At 52.4% G+C, this 20,338-nt stretch overlaps 1 protein-coding gene across 1 annotated transcript in view; it reads right to left on the bottom strand.

Annotated features, from left to right (window-relative positions):
• LOC144110591 (uncharacterized) overlaps positions 1-20,338 on the bottom strand; it is a 101,762-nt gene that overhangs the window by 80,484 nt on the left and 940 nt on the right. The window lies entirely within an intron of this gene.

The raw sequence follows: 20,338 nt of genomic DNA, 5'->3' as shown, positions 1-20,338 counted from the left end.
TTTACTATCGTCAAAAACGTTCCCCCTTTGGTTTTTTTATGGCAGTATTAACTGTTCGATCCGATCGATGGAAACGCTTTAAAAGAAATATTTTTCTACATATCACAATAATGGACCACCGCCTTCAATATTTCCATAACAGTGTCATACAATTTTCAAAATTTCAAATTTTTTACCCGAGAAAGCTCGACATGAACGTCTTTGAGCATCTGCCACTCACCGCCTGTGTCTTGGCCAATTCCCCGCAATAGGCACGCGCCATTGATGCTTTGAGGACAACAAAAATCGACGCGTTACGTTAAATGGGTACGAGCAGTGAGCACCACATACCCTGGCTCCCTTTCCATCGGTACATTGACGGACGCTGGGCTGAACGGCGTTGTTGTTGCCCCGGCCCTTGGAAGGTATGCTATCGGTCGGCTATGCATTGCGCGGCTGTGTCTTTCGCGCCGTCGCATGTAGGGTGAGAACCAACTAATGCGCTCAGCTAACAAAGGCACAGCTCAAGGCCCTTCGCTGCCCCTTGTCTCTGCGAGCCTACACTATAACCGCTGTTGACGCGATGAAAAGAAACCGGTCACGACCGCGCGACGCGTTGTAACGAGCGTCCCCCAAATGATCGACTGTGCGAAGTGTTTGTCCCCGTGTTCGTATATACAGCCTGTCAATTACGTGGCCGGTGTCGACCGGTTAGGCTTAGCTCTGGGACAAAACAGCGGCCGCCAAAGCTCGGGTGGCTTAAAAAAAAAACAAAAAAAGATTGGTGTCGAATGAGACATGCTAACGCTACTATACCGCGTCTTTTGAAGTGGCTGTAGACGAACACTTGCCAAGTCTTGCGTGTGTCTGCGGGCGAGACTCACGTTGTTGTCGCCCGTCAAGTGGGGAGCCGTTTTCTTGATCAGGTTTATAGTGTGCCTCGCCCGAGGAACTCGCTGATGTGAGCGGCGCTTAGAAGCCTTAGGTGCCGGAACAAAAGGCACTTCAGCGGTTGGTAACGCTAACAGTAGCATGTGGCCACATGATAGGGGAGCCCAAAACTGAACTGCCGTCCACGAACGAAGACTTTCCGAGCGTGCTTGTGCCAACGCAAGATGCTACTATAGTCGAATGCAATTTAAGTCCGCAAGCGACTCCCGCACAAGTTCTTCCCTGAGAAAAACCAGTTCGTTGTTAAAGCTTTTCTTGTTATGTGAACAAGTTAACCACTGGACGAAATAAAAGTTCAAGAAATTCGATAGAGTCAAACATCAAAAGGCTGGTCTCGTTTACTGTTTTACTGTTGCGATTGATCAGCGGAATAATACAGGACGCCACGGACTATAGCTCATCGTTACCAGCTGCTGCTTCTTCGTAAAGACCGCAAATTTCTCGTTGACAACTCTCTCCCTGCATCCGGCGAATCGAATCAGTTTGAACGCTTGGGCGTTTACCACCACGGGAGATCGTGCTGTACGCGGGAGGAGTACCGCTACACAAGGAAGCAGCCAGCTGGCGTCCAAAGACGCGAAAGACACGACCACTCAGCCGCCTTTCTTGGAGCGTATTATTCAGGAAGGTCTTTTTCCTTCCTGCATCGCCATATCGGTGCTGGACGGAAGGGAGCATTTCGAAACCCAGCGGACAGGTAGACCACCTGTTCCCTCTGCCGAAAGAACAATGACTGGCGATTGTGTCGGCGATAATGTCCGAACGCACGGACTCCCCCCTCTCTCTCTCTCCTAAGGGAGAGGGGAAGGGGAAAGTCTGTGGTCATTGCGTCACGCGTGTACGAACCGGCCTTCTTTTTCAATAAGCCTTTCTCTTTCTTTCGGAGCTGAAGATACGACGAGGGCGGGCGTATTTCTCTTTCTTTCTTTCTTTCTTTCTTTCTTTCTTTCTTTCTTTCTTTCTTTCTTTCTATCTATGAACGACCCTCTCGCCCTAGCAGGAAGCCCGGGAGAGTAACGAGCGAAACAGTATGCGGAGGACGGAAAACAGAAGCCGCTCGCCAGCAGCAATTAGAGACAGGTTGGGTGCTGCAGCTGTTTTTTGTTTCTCGTACGGCAAGGCAACCCGATAGCTAAGAGCGAATGGAAATACGGAACCGAGTCCTTGCACTCTGGCTGCTCCCTGATTAACCTAAACTATTTCGTATAGCTAGCGGCCTAATGGCATAACCACAATAGCTTGGGAACGTGTTATGTCTGCACTTTGAGAGAACCCGTTTTTAGTCATTTTTTATCGATGACTACTCACTAAAAACGCTGTTTTTGTCCGGGAAACAAGGGCGAGATCTTTTTTTTTTCTTCCGCTAATAAACTGAATTGCTCCGGAATGGAAACGATATACATCAAACCAAAAACGAAAACGTGACCACCGCTAAGCCTAAGAGAAGCTCTGGTGATGCGTTACCATTTGGTGTGGCGTGGACTGTACGCACTCCCTTAGGACACTGGATGCAGACGACTCGCCACCACAACACGCATCATACGAACACGTGTCATGCGTCTTGTCGTGTCGCTGCGCGCAGGTCTCCTATACTGTTTAGTATTCTGTCGCCAAGGCGCGCTTGGCTGCCGTGTCTCGCTACGTGGCCGTCGTCGCGTGAGAGACGAAATTGGCGACCAACGTGGGGTGATGACAAATTGGCGCCCAACGTGGGGGAGAGATGTGGTTGTTCCGCGAATCATTCGCGTTAGCTTCTTTCCCTCTCTTCATTTCTCTCTGACTTTCGGTCGCGGTACCAGCGGATGCAGAACAAAGGGTGAAATTGAAATGATAAGGGTCTCTCCGCGCACCTGCCGACGGGGCGGGTCCCCACCGAGAGCGGGCAGAGGAAGGATGTATGAACACCACACACGCGCGCGTGCTCATTGTCATGGAAATCGGGAGCGCTGGGTGTGACGGGCACACAGATGGGGGGAGGGGGGGTCCGTAGGGCACCACGAGCGCTGCAGCAGCCCTGCTCCGGTGCTACGCTCTGCTATCTACGCCGAGGGAGTGACCTCGCGGGTGTTGCGCTCCGGTGGTTCTTGTAAAGAGGACACTTTACAGTACGCTTCTCTACAAGAGTGGCTCGGAGATTCATATACAACGACCGAAAACTTCTTGCGCGCGCTTTTGTAGGCCCTGGCCTATGTAACTAGCGACTGTTACACAGGGTGATTGCCTTAATCCGGAGACAACGTTACAGGGTACTAAACTGATGTCATGCGGTTTCTGCAAAGTATTTGCTACGCATATGCTAAAGCCGTTGTTGTCATCGTCATCAGCAGAATTCAGTGCACAGACCGGTCCACGAAGTGTTCCACATGTGCCTAGCACCGGTGGCAGCTGCATATGCTAGCATATATAAGATTTTCACTCTGCCGCAACCGACGACGCCTTCCTTGCTCCTTCCAAATAAAAGACAAGCGTTAAATCTGACGTCGCGAACTTCGAACTGTGTGAAGCACGTTCGCGGCAGACCCCGCCATCCACTTCCTCGCGTCCGCCGTGGCCACGGCCCAATGGGTCCCGCGCCACACCGCGTAATAAAGAAGAAACGCCGCATGTCGTGTTTGCACGTTAGAAAAACTAAGACGCCCAGCTCGACCTTCCCACGGCCTCTCGGGGATTCCGTCCAGTCGCATGGGCCGACCTCAGCCGACACAGCCCAACCGTTTACGCCAGCAAATCCGTTTGCTCTTTCCTCCTCGCCACACGCGAAAGCCCTGTCGGCTCATCAGCCCTAAACAAAGAAGCGTAACGGGCCGAGGCGCTGAAGAGGTGGGAACATCGCCGGATTGAAGCGGGCAGGGGTGGGGGGGAGTTGTTCCCCCTAGAGCACATCGCGCAGGGCGCCGAGGCGGCATGGTCGCGGTGTAACGAGATTATGTCATTCCAGCTCCGCTTGACCTCCCCGCCAGGGGTCGGCAAGGTCGGGTGGACCGCTGTTGGCGGTTCCTCTTCCCCTCTTTCCTCCTTTTCTCTCTCTCTCGGCTCTCGTGGCTGAAGGAACCAGCGCTGCTGAGAGGGTAACGTAGGGAGGGGAAAAGACGGCGAGGGACAAACATGCCGGAGAGACAGGGCCTCCTTTGCTTCCGTGACAATGTAGATTGGCCGTGCCCTCGGGGTGGGCCGACCTCTAGGTCCCTTTCTTTCTTTTGTTTTGCACCGTTTTTCTTTTTGTTTATAAGTGTCGCAGTACGCATGCGTTTCTTTAACGGGGGGGCTTGCCGGCGGGCCTCGCACACAACGAACGAGGCGGTCGCCACCACTCAGCGGCGGACTTGAGTTGCAGCACGCGCGTGGCGTGCGGCTCGCAACCGCATTCCGACTATCTGCGGCGGCGGCTTTTCCTTTTGTCTCCCTCCCTTCCTCCGTAGGAATGCGCGTTCGTTTGCGCGAACGGTGTACCTATCCTCGCAACGCACGCGCAAGCCAAGAAGACGTGACGACCGGCCATCCCCCCCCCCCCCCCAACTTGCTTTTTATTGTTTTTTCACGACCTGCTTGAAGCAGATGCGATAAGGGGGCAAGGATAGCTAAGAGGCAGGCAAGAGGATGAAAAGAGGGGGGGGGGGGGGTGAGCTGCTGAGTTGACGCGCGGTTAGCGCTAATGACGAGCGACAGAAGAATGCCCGCTCGCTTGAGCCGCTGTCGTTGCAGCAGCAGCGGTGGTGGAGAGACGGCCACTTCCTTTTTGCCGGCCGGAGAGGTGCGTAATTAATTTGAAGAGGGTCAGGGCGGTCGGGTGCAGCGGCACGTCGCGTGCGAGACGACGAGAGGGGTCGCGGCTGTCGCTCGCACCGTTGCTCGCGTTTTATAAGGGGACACGCATATGCTCTCCCTCTCTCTCTCGACCGACCTCCACCTCCGGGACCTCCACCCGCTTGAAAGGCCTGCTTGTAACGTCGTACCTGCTCTTGGGCTGCGTCGCTTGACTGTCGCCCGCCTTTCCACCCGAAGGAGGCCATGTGTTGAGAACGCCTTAGTCAAGAGCCCGAATCACGGTGACGGATCGCCTTTCGCCGTCTATTGGCGGCCTTCGAACACTTGCGTTGTTGTACCATCATTAGCTCGCATGCGAAGACTGCGGTCCTAATGACACACATTTGCCCTGCTGTAAGATCTTAACGTGCCTGATTATGATGATAACGAGGAGGACGTTGATGATGATGACGTCGATCACGAAAAGCGTAACGGCCAGCGATAGACGACTAATACGCGTCAGCGCTCTTTGAGTTCAGCGCATGCGCTCTTGTGTGCGTTATCCGCGCACGCTGCACTTTATGAGAAAACAATTACTCTGCTGCTTAGTCAAGTGCTGGTAATTAAGCTTCGCGGTTGGGACCCTAAACGCAGGGGAGTCTCTGCTAAGTGGTCAGTTCAAATACGACCTCCCAGCGATGAATACCGAGAGCTTCGTCACTCCGATCATTAGAATAATTCCGCTAATCTGAAATGGCTCCTCGCTCATGCTTCTGTTTAGGGCGATTAAAGATTGAAAACCTCAGCTCCACGTCAGGAACTTGTTAGTTATCCTGGGATCGGCACTCAGGTTTTGAAGCTGCTGGACTGCTCACTTTCGGTCGTGACTAAGAACATTTTGTGATCCAGGTTGTTGTTATTATTGCAGCCCTCTGTACAAACGGCAGATGCTCTGCGGTAATTAGACCTTTTTTTTCTTCCAGCACTTGTCTAAGGGAGCGTTTAATTAAGGGTTTGGAATAAGGTTTTAACTACAGTGCTGATAGCGCTGAAAGCCGGTTTATTTCTAGTTTAATCACTGTTTGTTAGTTATTCCCAGCGATTCGCACGAACGGCTATAGCATTGTTTCGCCAATATCCCAACAGAGAGGCGCATGAAACAGCCAAGCGTTTTTTTATTTGTTCTTTTTTTGTCCCACAATTTAGACACAAGCGACGGCAGCACGGAGTTTCCGCTGCTGCTCTGCGGGACGCCCCAACCATCCACATCAAGCAGTCATTACATACCCTCCACAAACACTGCCCGGACGCCACTGCCATCGCCGCCGCACAACAACGAATCCCGACACGCCGCCACCTTCTTTCTCTCATTTTCTGATCACTTTTACATGATTCGAGCCCCGTGCTTCGTATTCTGCGCACGCGTCCAGCGTCGCAAGGCGGCGTGAACATTTTGCAGCTTCTAAACACAAGAAAGAAAAAAAAAAGGACGGCGAAGCGATGAGGAGAACAGGAGCAGAGAGAAAGGTTGGGGGGGGGGGGGGGGGGGGAGGGAGGGGGTTATGCGCCGTAGCGAGCGGCGGACGACACGTCTCGACCGTTTCCGCCGCGGACATCGGGCGACCCGCGCGTAGCGCTGAACCCCTTGCATATTCGACGATCGGGCGGATACAGGCGCTCGCTGCAAGACGGGCGACATATAGAGACGTTCTTCCTTTTATTTTTTTTGCTATCGTTGCCCGTTCCGTTCTTTGTCGATCGTAGTAGCATTTTTTTTTTTTTGTCTCGGCACAGCACTGGAAAAAGCTGGGCGGAGCGCCCCCTACCCGGGCGTCCAGAGCGAGCTGCGAACGGGTTGGAATCGCTGTCGCCGACAACAACTTTCTGCTCCAGTGGCCTTTTCCCAGGCGGGCGTTATCTCTTCCCCCCCCACCCCCTTCCCCCTGTTCAGCCACCCCCATACACTTCTCCCGATCGGTGGTGGACTCCGGGTCTTTGTTTATGAGCACCGCTCGGCCTCCTGCGCGCTCCCCAAGGCCGCCCGCCCGGTCATAAGACGTTCTCACCAACCGGTCGATTGTCAAGACAGTGCGGAGGAAGTAGATTAGATTAACCTGGCGCGCTTCGATGATTGCACAATGTTCGCGCGGGCGAATGAACTGAGCAGCTCGTTGTAACAATACTTTAGTTTGTTTGAGCTTAGTTGGTTGTAACGAGACTTAATTGCATAATGGCGTCTGTTTTGTCTCTGCGTGTTCGTCCTCGTGTCTTTGCGCCAGTTCGCAGTTATGTCTGACTTTCGTTATCTTAGCGCATGTCTGTAGACAAAGCACTCGGCAACGTCTGGTGTAGCGAAACACTGCGGTCGGCCCTCCGTCGTTATCACGAACCGGAGGCTATCAGCGTGAGAACCTTGTTATGGTCGGTGTCGATTAAATGCGGCCCGTCGTGTTCGGCACTCTTCAGGATAACGCCTGTCGGAACACGCTACCATGAGACCGGCGTGACCCCTGGGGTTCGAAGTCCAAACCAGACAAAACAAAATGGGCGACAGTGAAACGTCGCCGCCCGGTCAGAAAACTCCGGGCCTCTGGGCAAGGGGCAATTCTGTACTTGGAAGTTACCCGGAAGAGTGGATAGTTTTAGCACAGCGCAGGCGTACTGAAACGAGAACGCAGACCGGACCAGACGAGTGCATGCTGCGCATGCGCAGATGCCACTGCGCAACGTGCACACGACTTGTCCTGTGCACGTCCACGTTGTAACGCGTCTGCGCTGTGCTAAATCTCTCTAACAGGTCACATGCACCCGACACTGAGTATGCAGCTTTCCGACGCGGGCAACTCAGTCTCCATGCGACCAGCAACGTCCCTCCACTCTAGAGCTATAGCTCCACGACTCACAGCCGTACAAAACACAGCCGCACTATGGGCGGTCATAATCAGAGCCCCAAAGTGCCTCGAGAACCTGAAGCCCGCGCAACCGACGTGCTCTCGGCCAGCACGCTCGCATTCTACCGAGCTGCGCGCGCTCTCTTAACACCATTTGTTTCGCCCTGCATGCAGCGACAATCGCGTCCACGCTACGCGCCGGCCATTGTGTTTACAAATGCCAGCGGCTTCTTCTTGCCGCCTTATCGGTGCCCTGCGATCGGCGGTTGCGGGGGGCGCCGTTATGCCCTCCATTAGCGGGACCGCTTCTTTGTGCGGCTCTTGCGAGGGGCCGACAGCTCTCATCCTTTTGTGTCCGCCGCCCGGTGGTATAGCCCGAGCGAGCGCCGCGCTACCAGCACTGCCGTGTCGACGAGGAGAATCAGATCACCTGCAGAGCTCAGTGAGAGGTGACCAGAGTGCGCAGGTAAGAAGACTGTGCGCAAGAGTACGGAGAAACCGTGTGTGCCGAATGAAGGCGCGCGGAAAGTTGTACGTATCGTATGCAGACGTACGGCAATCTCTACGCACAGTACGGAAACATAAAGGCTACTGTATGGACCTCGTGGACAGATGTTGAAACCAGTACCACCCGAATGGAAGAGTATTTTCTGAAAAACTGTATGGACCGAATGAAGACGTGAGGAAGACTGTACAGAGCGTGTGGAAAAAAAACATGCAAAACAGTGACGAAAGCCCGGAAAACTCACGGAAATCTGTTGGGTATCCTATAAGCCGAAAAAAAAAAAAGTCCATGGGATGGCGCTTTGTTAGCTACACCCTGAGGCAATATCTCAAAGGCCGGTCGCGGAATTCCAGATATATATATATAAGATGCATCTCTGTGGCGACAAATAACCGGCACACCGGGTTTCCAGACAGCTGACCACCTCAGCCATTATTTTTGATTTGATTTTATTTATGGGGATTAAGGTCAAAAAAGCGACTCAGGCTATTAGGGGCGCCGTAGTGAAGGGCTCCAGAAATTTCGACCACCTGGGGTTCTTTTACGTGCACTGACATCGCACAGCACACGGGCCTCTAGAATTTCGCCTCCATCGAAATTCAACCGCCGCGGCCGGGGATCGAACCCGCGTCTTTAGGTTCAGCAGTCGAGTGCCATAACCACTGAGTCACCGCGGCGGAAAATCAGTCAATCCTTACCTGTACGCGTGAGGGGTTTCTCGGTTTCTCGATGCATCCCCAACTCAAGGACACTGGCAACGGGCATGAACGGCAAAATTGACAACGCTCTCACTTCGTCAATTCACCGGACCAAACTATATACAGATAGAGCGATGCGCGGTTGCCGGTGCACGCATTCCGTCGTGTTCAGCGAGAAGCTTCCCCTTTCACCCCTCTTCTCCTTCACCCTCAAGCGCAAGTGATGCATGAACGGAAGAAGTGCAGAAGTATGCAGCCACAGAGGTCCATTACGAGTGCGCGGGGCGAGCGATATGTCTGTTACGTGACGGCCAGGCGGCCGCGAACGATGTGTATAACGCGTGTCACGATGTATGAGAGAGCTCGGCATCTTTCCCCCTCATCTCACCGTCCTCGCCCCGTGCATTGCTCCCCCCGAATAGCGGGGCATGCAAACGGAATGTGCCGGCTTCCTGAATGCGATGCCGCCGGGGGTAGAAAGGCACGGGACGTGACGGAGTCGTGCGCCGAAACCGAAAGGCGTGTAGCGAGCGCACCGGAAAAAGCTCCACATCAAAGGACGTGACCGCGTCTATATATACGCGTACGCGTGTATGTGCGTACACGACGTAACGACGTGTATCTATAAAGGCGGGCAGTTTCTTTTTTTTTCCCACTTTCTAGCGCGGACTGTAGAGAAGCGTCATTTGCGCCGGCGGATGACAACGCTGTCTTTGTAAAACCTTTCTCTTCTATTTTTTGTTCTTTTCTTTTAGGCTGGCCGGATGATAGACATAATACAGTGTTTCTGTGTGTTTCAAAACGATGCGCGTGTGTTATGCTGCCCCATACCGATGAAGAGATACAAGCAGAGATTTTTCTCGGGAACGCATTTTCCACGATGGTGCAGGATAGACGCATTCGCGCCGCTTGTGTATAGGACGCGTGAGAAATGCGCCATAAACGGACTCGCTCGGACCAAAGGACGCCGCCGCCGGGAAACTTGGTGGTAAACCTTGTTGCCAACGAGCACCGGTGTTTACAGCTCTGCAGCGCTCAGCAAAAAAAAAAAAAAAAGTTGAAAACTGCGTCACTACACCATCGCTCGTTTTCTTGTTATTTATTTTTTTAAGCAGGTTGGCTGGCTTTTTTTCGCAAATGTCCGTGTGCTAAGCGCGATCGCATGAGATAAAATGAACGGCGGCGGGCACACGCGTTGATGACTTAGATTTCCAAGCGCGATTTCAACAGGATCCGCGTTGCGCTACCTATAGTGGAGATGCTGGTTTCCCCGCAGTGCATAAAGAGCCGCGCACGATCCAACTATACACGATCCGAAGATACACACACACACACACACACACATATATATATATATATATATATATATATATATATATATATATATATATATATATATATATATATATATATGACAAAGCTTTGTCAGGGGGCTCTTTCAGTAAGTTCAGTCGACGCGCAATTTTTGTTTCTTTGACTTAAAAGTTCAACTCGCTGCTCATAGGCGCAACTGTTCGGAAAGGAGGTTGCATGTTTGCCGGACACGCAGTCTGCCATTAAATGATACTGCATGACCTTCCAGTGTACAGGCTGTGTGAAAAGTATACGGTTCACCTTCTGGATCATGCAGAGCGGCTCGTTCTGGATCGCCAGCGCTCCAAGTTCTCCGAAGGCGAGAGCGTGTAGTATATAATACACGCGACATTTACAGCTTGCTGAAGTAATTACATTGACAGGTCGGATCAGCCCTCAACCGCACGCCGGCTGTACAAATACGGCCCTATCGCCGCATCGAGCTGACGCGAATCCAGCGGTAAAACAAACTAAAAATAAAAAAGAAAACGCGTTTGCATTACCCCCGGCTACGCGCCTCCGCAATCCGTACATCGGAATGCCTGCGTTAACTTCCGAGACTGGAGGCGTACAGTGCTGTCTGCATATTGCGCTTCAAATTCCGCCGCCATACCAAGAAAGAGTATGCAGCGTACCAAAAGTAGTCCTCCTAGTGCCAAACAAGAAACAGGCGCAAAAATGCATGCGTAACGACATTACGTGCGGACGGATGCCCGGGCGTTGCGGAAGCCCCGACTGGAGCATGCCAACACGAATAAAAAAAAAGAAAAAAGAACAGACTCGGAACAGCTATCCAGGTCGAGCAAAATCTACAAAGAGCTCAAATTGAGAAGGAAGAACTTCGGAAGGGCCCCTAAGCTGCTGGCGCACCGGATACAGCACGGAACAACCGTCGTACCCCGCATAACGCTCCTGCAAGGTCACGCACCTTCTCATCGCCGGCGGGCTCCAGCATTTATGTATATAATGCGCGCGCATTTATGTATATGAAGGCGCACGCGGATACCGTTACCCGCCGTTGGCTGGCGCGGCCAAGCGCGCGCATTGCATTATTGGGGCCGGCGGAGGCGAGCTCGCGAAAACGCGGCAGAAGCCGAGCGCATAGCGTTCCGGTTTGGCCAGCCGAGCTTTCCCATCGGCGGTGAGTCGACGCGGAACCGACGAACATCTCTCCTTCCTTGGAGCGGCGGCGAGCTCCGCCGGCGCAGAAAAAGGCTCCCCGCTTCAAGGGGGGGGGGGGGGGGGGGGGGGGGGGGGGGGGGGATACGCGGTTGGCGGCGTGGCTCGCGTTCGCGGGATTGCTTTGACCCGCCCGCTTGACCCCGGCGCTCGCATGCGGTGTGGCCGATGAAATATCATCGCGAGCGCGTTTTCGGAACGCGGCGCGGTTCGTCTGACGCTCGCCGTCCGACGTCTGCTCGGCCCGATCTCATCCGCTAGAAGCCCTAGCAGCCTATTGCGCTATGCGGAAGAGTCGGTGTCTGGAGAGACGAAGAGTGAGTGAGTGAAGAAGAAAAAGTTCGACGACAGATCTCTCCGTCCCCTGTCGGCCCCCCTGTTTCGCCGAAGTGACAAGGCGTGGGAAGGGACAGGGGGATATTTCGGTTCGCTGCGACGTCACGCTCGAGGCGGTCATTTCCGCGACGGCCGGCGTATTGCACGAGCGTCTTGTTGCTCGTTGGTTACGAATATGCCCGTTGCGGCGTTCTCTTCGACTCCCGTTGCCGTGTGTTGCGGAGTGTTGGTGACTTTCGTCTTGTGACTTCACCTATGTTTGGTTAAGAACCGAGTCGTTTTCGGGCGCCAAACGCCGAACCTACCGATGAACGGCTTGCATAGCCGATCGCTTTCGCCTTTCCGGACGCCAAGCACACACGACTCATGCTTCGGATTAAGCTTTGATTCAACGACGGCCCTTTTAAAAGCACTTAACAGCAGAGCTGGCGTCTGCGGTAATTACGGTCATAACGTGCTCCACGTGCGCAGAATAAAAGAAAGCAGGCTTCCACGGCGTGTGAATATAACGCCGCGGAATAAAAAAAAATACGAGAAAAAAACACAATCTAGACACGACAGCACGGCGAGATTTATACACGACCAACCCCCAATCTATTTCTGCATAGCCGTTCAACTTCTTATTAACTGGGCCTTCCCAAAAGCCGGATCTTAGGCGACCTCCTATGCAACATAGAATGCCACTTGCAAGAGTGCTTTCGAAGAATTGGTGAGGAGGCAATTGAGCATCGCTACCGTGTAACTATCAGAGCTAACGCCACGTAGCTGGTTAAACTCGCAAGCCAAACACGCACTACATGGCGCGTTCCCGCAGTAGCGCGATCTTTGTTGAGCTCGAGGTAATCGTAAATCAGCGAGACGCATGCAGCGCGGGTGCGGTCAGCAGGCTCGCCTCCGCGCACCGGGCATTTTCGTGCGCGGGTTTTCCTAGTGCGCTCTCGCTTAGCGGGAAACCGCCGGCGCAAGCGTGTCGCGCGGCGGGTGGCTTGGCCAGTGACAAATAGCCTGCTGGCCAACTCGCAGCCTTTTTCCCCTTTCGCTTCGCAAGGTTCGTGGAGGTTGTCAGTGGGTTCATGTTCACAGTGTTTCCCGAGGGCTGTTATTTATTTATTTTTCATACGTATTCGAATGTTTTCAAAACCGAAGAGCAGAGAGTTCTGTGAAATCAGCATTCTCCTGATCTCACAAGAAAAAGCTGTCCGTCCTTTAGGCTTTATTACGTGCCTGCCTACAGTAAGACAGCTTTTAAAGAAAAGCTTTGCAATGCTTTACGACTCAAACTGAGCAACTGTGTCGTCATGGCAGGTCAGTTCGCGAGTAAGTTGAATACGTTTAACTGTCACCGCTGCCGTTTGGTGCGCTCATTCTTACGTATACGTATACCGTGAGTGTATTCTACGTGCATTGTGTCCATTAAGCTCTGTTGACGTTACAATTAAAGTAGTTAGGACGTCTCCCTCGGATCACTGGCTATATTACGTAAAAAAAAAAATATTGTTTGAATGATACCGGCTGAATTGTGCTTCATGAATGGGGATTCCGTTTGAAGTTTCTCGACCGCTTTATTCAACTATAGAAACTTTGGACTTCTTCCACAAACGTCGTTGCTTTGTTTCATATCCTACTTAGCTCGTGTGCACGTTCTTTCCGTCTCGTTCATCCTTCGACGTTACGGTTGCATCAGAAAAGTATGCTGTCCTACCTGCGAGCACTGGACTCCTTATTTCGAAATTCATCGCTCACGTTTTAAAGGTGCGCCAACTGTTCGCTAACAGTTTGCAGTGTATTGAAGGAAGTTACGTGGACGGGACTTCATTGTTCTCACACCAACAGTGCACTTTGCCGTCAAGCGCTCAGAAGTCATAATAATAATAATAATAATTGGTTTTTGGGGAAAGGAAATGGCGCAGTATCTGTCTCACATATCGCTGGACACCTGAACCGCGTCGTAAGGGAAGGGATAAAGGAGGGAGTGAAAGAAGAAAGGAAGAGAGAGGTGCCGTAGTGGAGGGCTCCGGAATAATTTCGACCACCTGGGAATCTTTAACGTGCACTGACATCGCACAGCACACTGGCGCCTTAGCGTTTTGCCTCCATCGAAACGCAACCGCAGCGGTCTGGTTCGAAACCGGTCACCAGTCATGGCCGGAAAGAAGTTTGAAACGTTTTTTTTAACCACCGCTACCAGAGTTAGCCCGTTTTAATGTGATAGTATTTAGAATCATTACCAGGAAAAAAAGACGTGTCGGTCATAAAACTCGCCCATTGGGTGAAGGAAAGTGACGTCATCAGGCCGAATAATCTGCAGTGGCTGGTGGCCAGTGACGTGACTTCCGGCGAACGCGTAAACAGCGCCTCTAACCATCCCATTGCCAAAACATAAGGTAATTAGGCATCTCCGTGCGAGTCTCTCTTTTCTTTCCGCCCAAAGGGGAACTCTCTCTGCGTCGCTCGGGACGTTCCCGTAGGCGTCATCATCGCCTCCGTGTGGTTTCTCGTCTTGAGGACTAACCCGAATAACCGTCGCAAAGCAGGAAGGCGTCAGCTTATCTCTCGCCGCAGAAACAGCGACCATGGCACGGATTGCCCCCGCACAACCCACGCGGCCAGGAACGCGGACACGCCGTTTCTTCTTCTTCTTGGTGAGCAGTCTTCCAGCTCACCAGGAAGAGAGAGAGAAAAGAAAGAAGTAAGACAAACCCGGCAGCCGCTGCTGCTCCTCCCACGTGTAAAGCTCATAGGCGCGCGCAATCCCGTAGGAAAAGCGCGCGTTTATGATGATCATTGTAGTACTAATACACGCAGCTGCTATGCGCGCCTAGCGAGGCCACGACGTCGTCGCTGCCTTGCCGCCGCTCGCTACCCGCTACCGCGTGTTTCCCGGCGTTTAGTCACGCCTTCATTAGAAACGCGGGCACGGACTGCCCGCTATGCTATGCCGCCTTTCGTTGGGGAAGGGTGTTGAGTCCTCGCCCGTCGTCTCGTCAGTGAGGCGCACTCGCTGGCGGTGCTTTGCGGGGCGAGACAAGAGGTTGCGTTTCTTCGAGCTACCGTTACACGCGTCACATTCCTCGAGCAGAGTTCTGGAGTTCCAGGAAGAAGGACGCTGCTACATCGCTGTGGAAGCCGCGCGATGCGCTGTATTGTAAAGCGCTCTGGGCGCATGCATGCGCCGGGAATGTCCCAGGCGGATTGGACAGGTTAAGGCAAGGTGTGCTTGGTCTTATCCTTTGTGTCTCGGCCTTGCTTTCATCGTCCTCTCCAGGAATGTCGCCGCTGCGTGTTTTTTTTTTCTTCACCGTGTTCCTTGTGTTAGCTGTAGTTTTAGCTCGTGGTTCGGCGTAGGGAAAAAACGTTAACACTCGTTCGTTCCGAGTATATTGCACGCGGGGTGCAGGAATTAAGGAAATGCAAGAAAGAGAGAACGAGAAAAAAAGAAAATTGGAGGGGGAACTCTTTAGCTCCGCCTTAAGGATACGATCAGATAGCGTTAATGAGCTATTGTCCATATACGCGGAATTGGTCATTTCCAACGTTGCATTCATGCGTGACCGGGAGTCCTCTACACTACTTCTTGCGCAGTGGTGCAGCGGTTAAGGGATGCGCCATTCTACTACGATGGCAGGTGCTGCCAACGGTTTGGCCTTGTGCGACCCAAGTTACTCTTCCTGACAACCTCTCGCGATGAACCATTTATTTAACACCAACCTGCCAGGGTGGTTAGTTTGCTCACGATCTGGTGGGTAGGTTGTGATGTCGCCACAAAATCACGCGACCTAGGGAGCCCACCTATAAGCTGCTTCTCCGGAAATGGCTGCCTAGGCCACGCTATCTATCGCTCACAACGCCGGCGCCGGATTTTCTCCGTAACGGGGCCCTTTAACGCTGTCGCGTTAAAGAGAGAGACTCTGCAGTGGGTGACGCGTCTGACGTCAACCGCGTTCAGTTCGGACCCAACCAGAGCGTCAGCCCAGTGGCGTGAGTCGGGTGACTCAGTCACGGCGCGAGAGTGGCCGCAAAGCGCATGCAAATACATCGCCGCCGGCGGCGGCTCATAGCGCGTCGGTTGGTCATGTGTTCTGCGCTTTGCGCGGGTGAAACGCGTGACCCTCGCTGAAGGTGAGCGGGAACTGGAGGAATTTCTCGCCGCTTCGTGCAGCAGCACGACGGCGAGTTACGTAGCAGGGTTTTCCACCACCTCCGTCATCGTGGAGAAATGTCCAAGCCACTAAGTACCGTGTAGGGTGTACGTATACTCCTGCTGCTCAAAAGACATGGGCGAAAGCTCTTCGCCTAGAAATTCCGATTCACTTTTATGTCACACATCCAGTAGGTGACAGGATGGTTTCCTAGTCTAAAAAGTATTTATTTGTAGATATTAGGCCAAAAATGACTAAACTAACAATATAGGCGCTGAAATATACGAATGAGCACTGAGCTAACAGCCGATCAACCTTTACCTTTCGACATTGTAACTCATCTCCCATCACCTACGGTCTTCCGGATATTAGAGTCACTCTGAGTGAACTGATCAAACATTGTGTTCTCAGGAAGTAGTGAAGTAGCCTATTTGCGCGACTCTAACGCGCAGTTCTTTTTTTTTATATATATACGGATTCAAATGTGCATGCGCGTAAGAATCGGATTAAGGAACCTAAACGAAACTGTGGATTATTCCGATTTCTGGTCGCAAAATATAGCGCGTTACAATCGTATTAGAAACGTTAGAATCAATGTATGGCGCGTTATAATCGTGCAAATACGGTACGTTTCGGCATTGAACTCTTGCACTCGAAGCGTTTGCTGAAGGAAGGGGGGGGGGGGGGGGTTTCTTCGTCATCAAGACCGCCGAAGCAAGCAGCCGTCGGAGACAAGCTAAACGCGAATGTAAGTTAAATGCGAAGGTACCACGAAGGCATCAGGCGAGCAATTCCGCAACCACTTGATATTCTGACTATCCGTCGCTCTGCAACGACCTCGCAACACCACCGTCGGGCTTGCCCCTCTGGTTGCAAAAAACGTTTCCTACTGGCAATCCCACCATACATTCCAGTCGTGCGCTGTAGCTGAATTCCGCGTTACGTTACGTTAACCACGGCGTCAGTGTTTTTCTCTGCCGCGTTTGGCGAGAAATAAGTGCTGTTTTCCTCCTGTGACCTTCAGCGTGAGTGTACAACCGTAGCAGCCAAAAACAGCTATTCACAGGCCTACACTGCGTTACATATAAATCGGTATAATACGCTTGGCACGACAAAAGAACCCAGGCGTAGTCGTAATCCATTATCCACGCCCTCGGCGGGCCGCTTCATCAGCAGACGTTCCAATAATTGCAATACCGCACAACATTGCGCCAGGCGCAGTCGCGACACACATGCCCCCGATCGAGAGTACTACGTACGCCCGAAGACTCGGCCGCAACGTGTACAAACACGCATCGCGCCGGCCCGAAACGTGTTTCTTTCTCCCTTCTCTTGGCGGCGGCGTATTTTTTATTCTATGTATATATATATTTTACCCCCGGAGGCTGGAGGCAAAGGCAAGCGACCTGTCTGGCCGTTGCCGACGGCCTTCCCAGCGATCTCTCGCCCCGCGCGCGCAAAATAGCAAGGCGGCGTCGGCGACACTTCGCCCCGGCGACCGCTTGCCTCGGTGACCACTAATCGCTGACGGCTGGGGGCCCACGCCCCAAGCCAGTACTTACCCGGGGAGGAGGCTAGCCAACAGCGAGAGAAATGGGTTAGGGCGGTGATGCAGCGCGCTTTCGGTAGACTCGCCCAAAGACTACTGCTGCGAAGCTGTAGATTACTGCGGATTAGTGGGCGGATTAACGGACACCCTCGGATCAGTGGAGGCGAAGGCAGGAGTATCGACGGGAAACACTCTTCTAAGAATCAGGGGATCACGAAGAAAAACGTACGCTTAGTTTCCGTTCAGCAAAATTCCATTCCCAACACGATGTGTCAACTGCCCTAAAGGGCAAACGCCCTTGGTGAGATAGAAAGAACGCAATCGCTGCTAGTGGCTCCATCTCGTTTTAGTTTGTTTCGGACGAGAAGGGCGTCATTGGTGAGTTGGCCTTTCATTCAACGGCGCACACCATGGCGGAAACTGTCCAGGGTGGAACCGAGTGCATCGAAGGATACGCACTTAGAAATCGTCCGAAATGGGCAAAACTCAAATCAACATGCTATGACAGGTAAGGTTTAAAAGCCAAAGAGAGACACATGAACTATGGGACGCCGCAGTGAAGAGCTTGAGATTAATTTATTATATTTTAAAACACCTCTGGATCTTTTCGCTGACATCGTAAAGCACACCACTGATCCACCGTGGCGGGGGAAAATGGACATGCGTCCGACATATCGCAATCGTAGGCGGCGATACAAAACAGGCCTCGCGTGGAATGCTTCTGGAATGATTCCAGCAGCGCGAAGAGCCCACATCTCAATCATCCTAACTCCGCTAATCGCCGGCGCCAGCCCCTCGGAAGCAAGGCGGTTGCGCCAATGCGTGTCGGTCGGAATTCCCGGCGGGCGACACGCGAGATGCCGGTCCGTGGGAAGCAAGGGTGAAAGGTCAACGAGGAGGGTCAAGTCAGCCGTGCCTTCCAAGCTGCTCCTCTCCCCACGCAACACGGCACACGCCTCGTTTTTGTCTTTGCCATTCAACATCACCGGAAAGCGGCGTCGTTGTGAGGGCTGAGCGAATCATAGAAGAGAAAACCGGCAGTCAGAGGCATGTGAGGTGTACACGGCCGATTCATTCAGAAAGCTACGGCGCTCGCGTGCTATTCGGTGGCGCCGCGTTGCGTCAGCCCCGGCAGGCTGATTGGGTGATGTATGCGCTCCAGGAATGTGAGTTGAACTGGCCGACGAGAGAGGGGGCGAGGAGACAAAAAAAAAAAAAAAGGCAAGCCGGACGAAACGCGGGATTGTCCAAGTCGCTGCTTAGAAAAACGAGACGCGGCGGTGTGGCGAGTGTTGAAATGCCGGACCTTCGGGCGCTATCCGCGTCTGAGTCAAGAAATTCTTTAGATGCGAGGTGGTATGGAAGTTTTTCCCGCGCAGACGAACGGGGAAGGAAGTCAAGAGGAAAGTTTCGCTTCTTCGCGGCATACTCGGAAAGAAAACGCAGCTCAGAGTACAAAGGCGCGCTCCCATGTGGTCAGTCGGCGACTCGCAGGTCACGCCGCGGGCAAGGCAAAGACGTCTCTCTTGCCTGCGGGAAAGTCGAATGCTGACAGAGCAGTGCGTTTTTCTTAAAGGTAAGCTGCCTGAAATAAACGACACAAGGATGGCGCAAACACACATGGGGATGAGATGAGGAGTCACTTGGCTCTGTGTGTATGCCCCCCCCCCCCCCCCGTTTACACTGGGCTTATTTGCGCAGCGTACCGATGGGTGGCCTAGTTTCTACGCTCCGTTGATGGCAGCCTATGAGCAAGAGAGAACTACGGTACATTCATTATAAAAAAACACAACCTGGGGACACATAAATGTTTCGGTTTTGGAATAATAATAATAATTGGTTTTGGGGGAAAGGAAATGGCGCAGTATCTGTCTCATACATCGTTGGACACCTGAACCATGCCGTAAGGAAAGAGATAGAGGAGGGAGTCAAAGAAGAAAAGAAGAAAAGACGAAAGGGGTGCAGTAGTGGAAGGCTCCGGAATAATTTCGACCGACTGCCTTTTTTATGGAGGCAAAACGGTAAGGCGCCCGTGTGCTGTGCCATGTCAGTGCACGTTAAAGATCCCCAGGTGGTCGAAATTATCCCGGAGAAATAGTTTCAAGGGACGTTGTGTTTCCTTGTTCGTAGAAGTGAAACCAATAGGAACTCTTCGCATCACCCTCTTTTTCTATCCCTTCATTGAGAACTTATGCAGGACTAGATTTCGTAGATGTCGCACCACCTTGCTGTTGCCTTTGCGACTCAAGCAAAGTGACGGAATGTGTCGTTTGCATTCTGGGCTAATTGAACTGAAGAAAGAATGAGAATAATGCAAGCCCCTGTGATGACTTGTTTGACGAGTCTCCGAAGTGGCAGTTTGCCAACTATTTAAACAAGAATTTCGTTTTGGCAAAGTAAAGTTTAACCGTCTCAAGCTACAGCTGAGTTCTATTTATTTATCAGGGATCATGAATTAACTTCCAGAAATCTCTCTCCTCGGCTGTCACTCGGGGCAGTGCCTTTACGAGGCAGCTGGGTCATTTCAGCTAACTTCGGTCAAGTGTATCCTGGATACATAGTGAAAGGAATGGTGCGGTTTGTTCGTAGATAACGATGCCGACAACGTTCCTGAAGGTCGATGGCCCCAGTTGTTGGTTTAAAGCCGACTGTTTCCGAGCCATTGCTGCCGAAATCTAAGCTATATCACTGCTGGTACTCTGATAGCAATAATAATTAACTCTCCACACACGGAACACTAATACTGAGAGTATTCCGCGCTCTGTCAAAGCTGTCCCCAGTACCAAACGCTACCTCGAACGTCTTACCAAGAAGTCTATTTCGAAATTTATCAGCAGCAGTACGAAACCGCGGCCACAAAACCGAAACGAACAAAATAGGCCGCGTTTCTATGGAGGCGAAACGCTAAGGCGCCCGTGTTCCGTGCGATGTCAGTGCACGTTCAAGATCCCCAGGTGGTCGAAATTATTCCGGAGACCTCCACTACGGCACCTCTTTCTTCCTTTCTTCTTTCA

Source organism: Amblyomma americanum, chromosome 11, assembly GCF_052857255.1.
Source record: "Amblyomma americanum isolate KBUSLIRL-KWMA chromosome 11, ASM5285725v1, whole genome shotgun sequence".
Lineage (NCBI taxonomy): Eukaryota > Metazoa > Arthropoda > Arachnida > Ixodida > Ixodidae > Amblyomma > Amblyomma americanum.
Note: the sequence above shows the minus strand (reverse complement) of the source record. Positions and strands in the feature narration are given on the sequence as shown.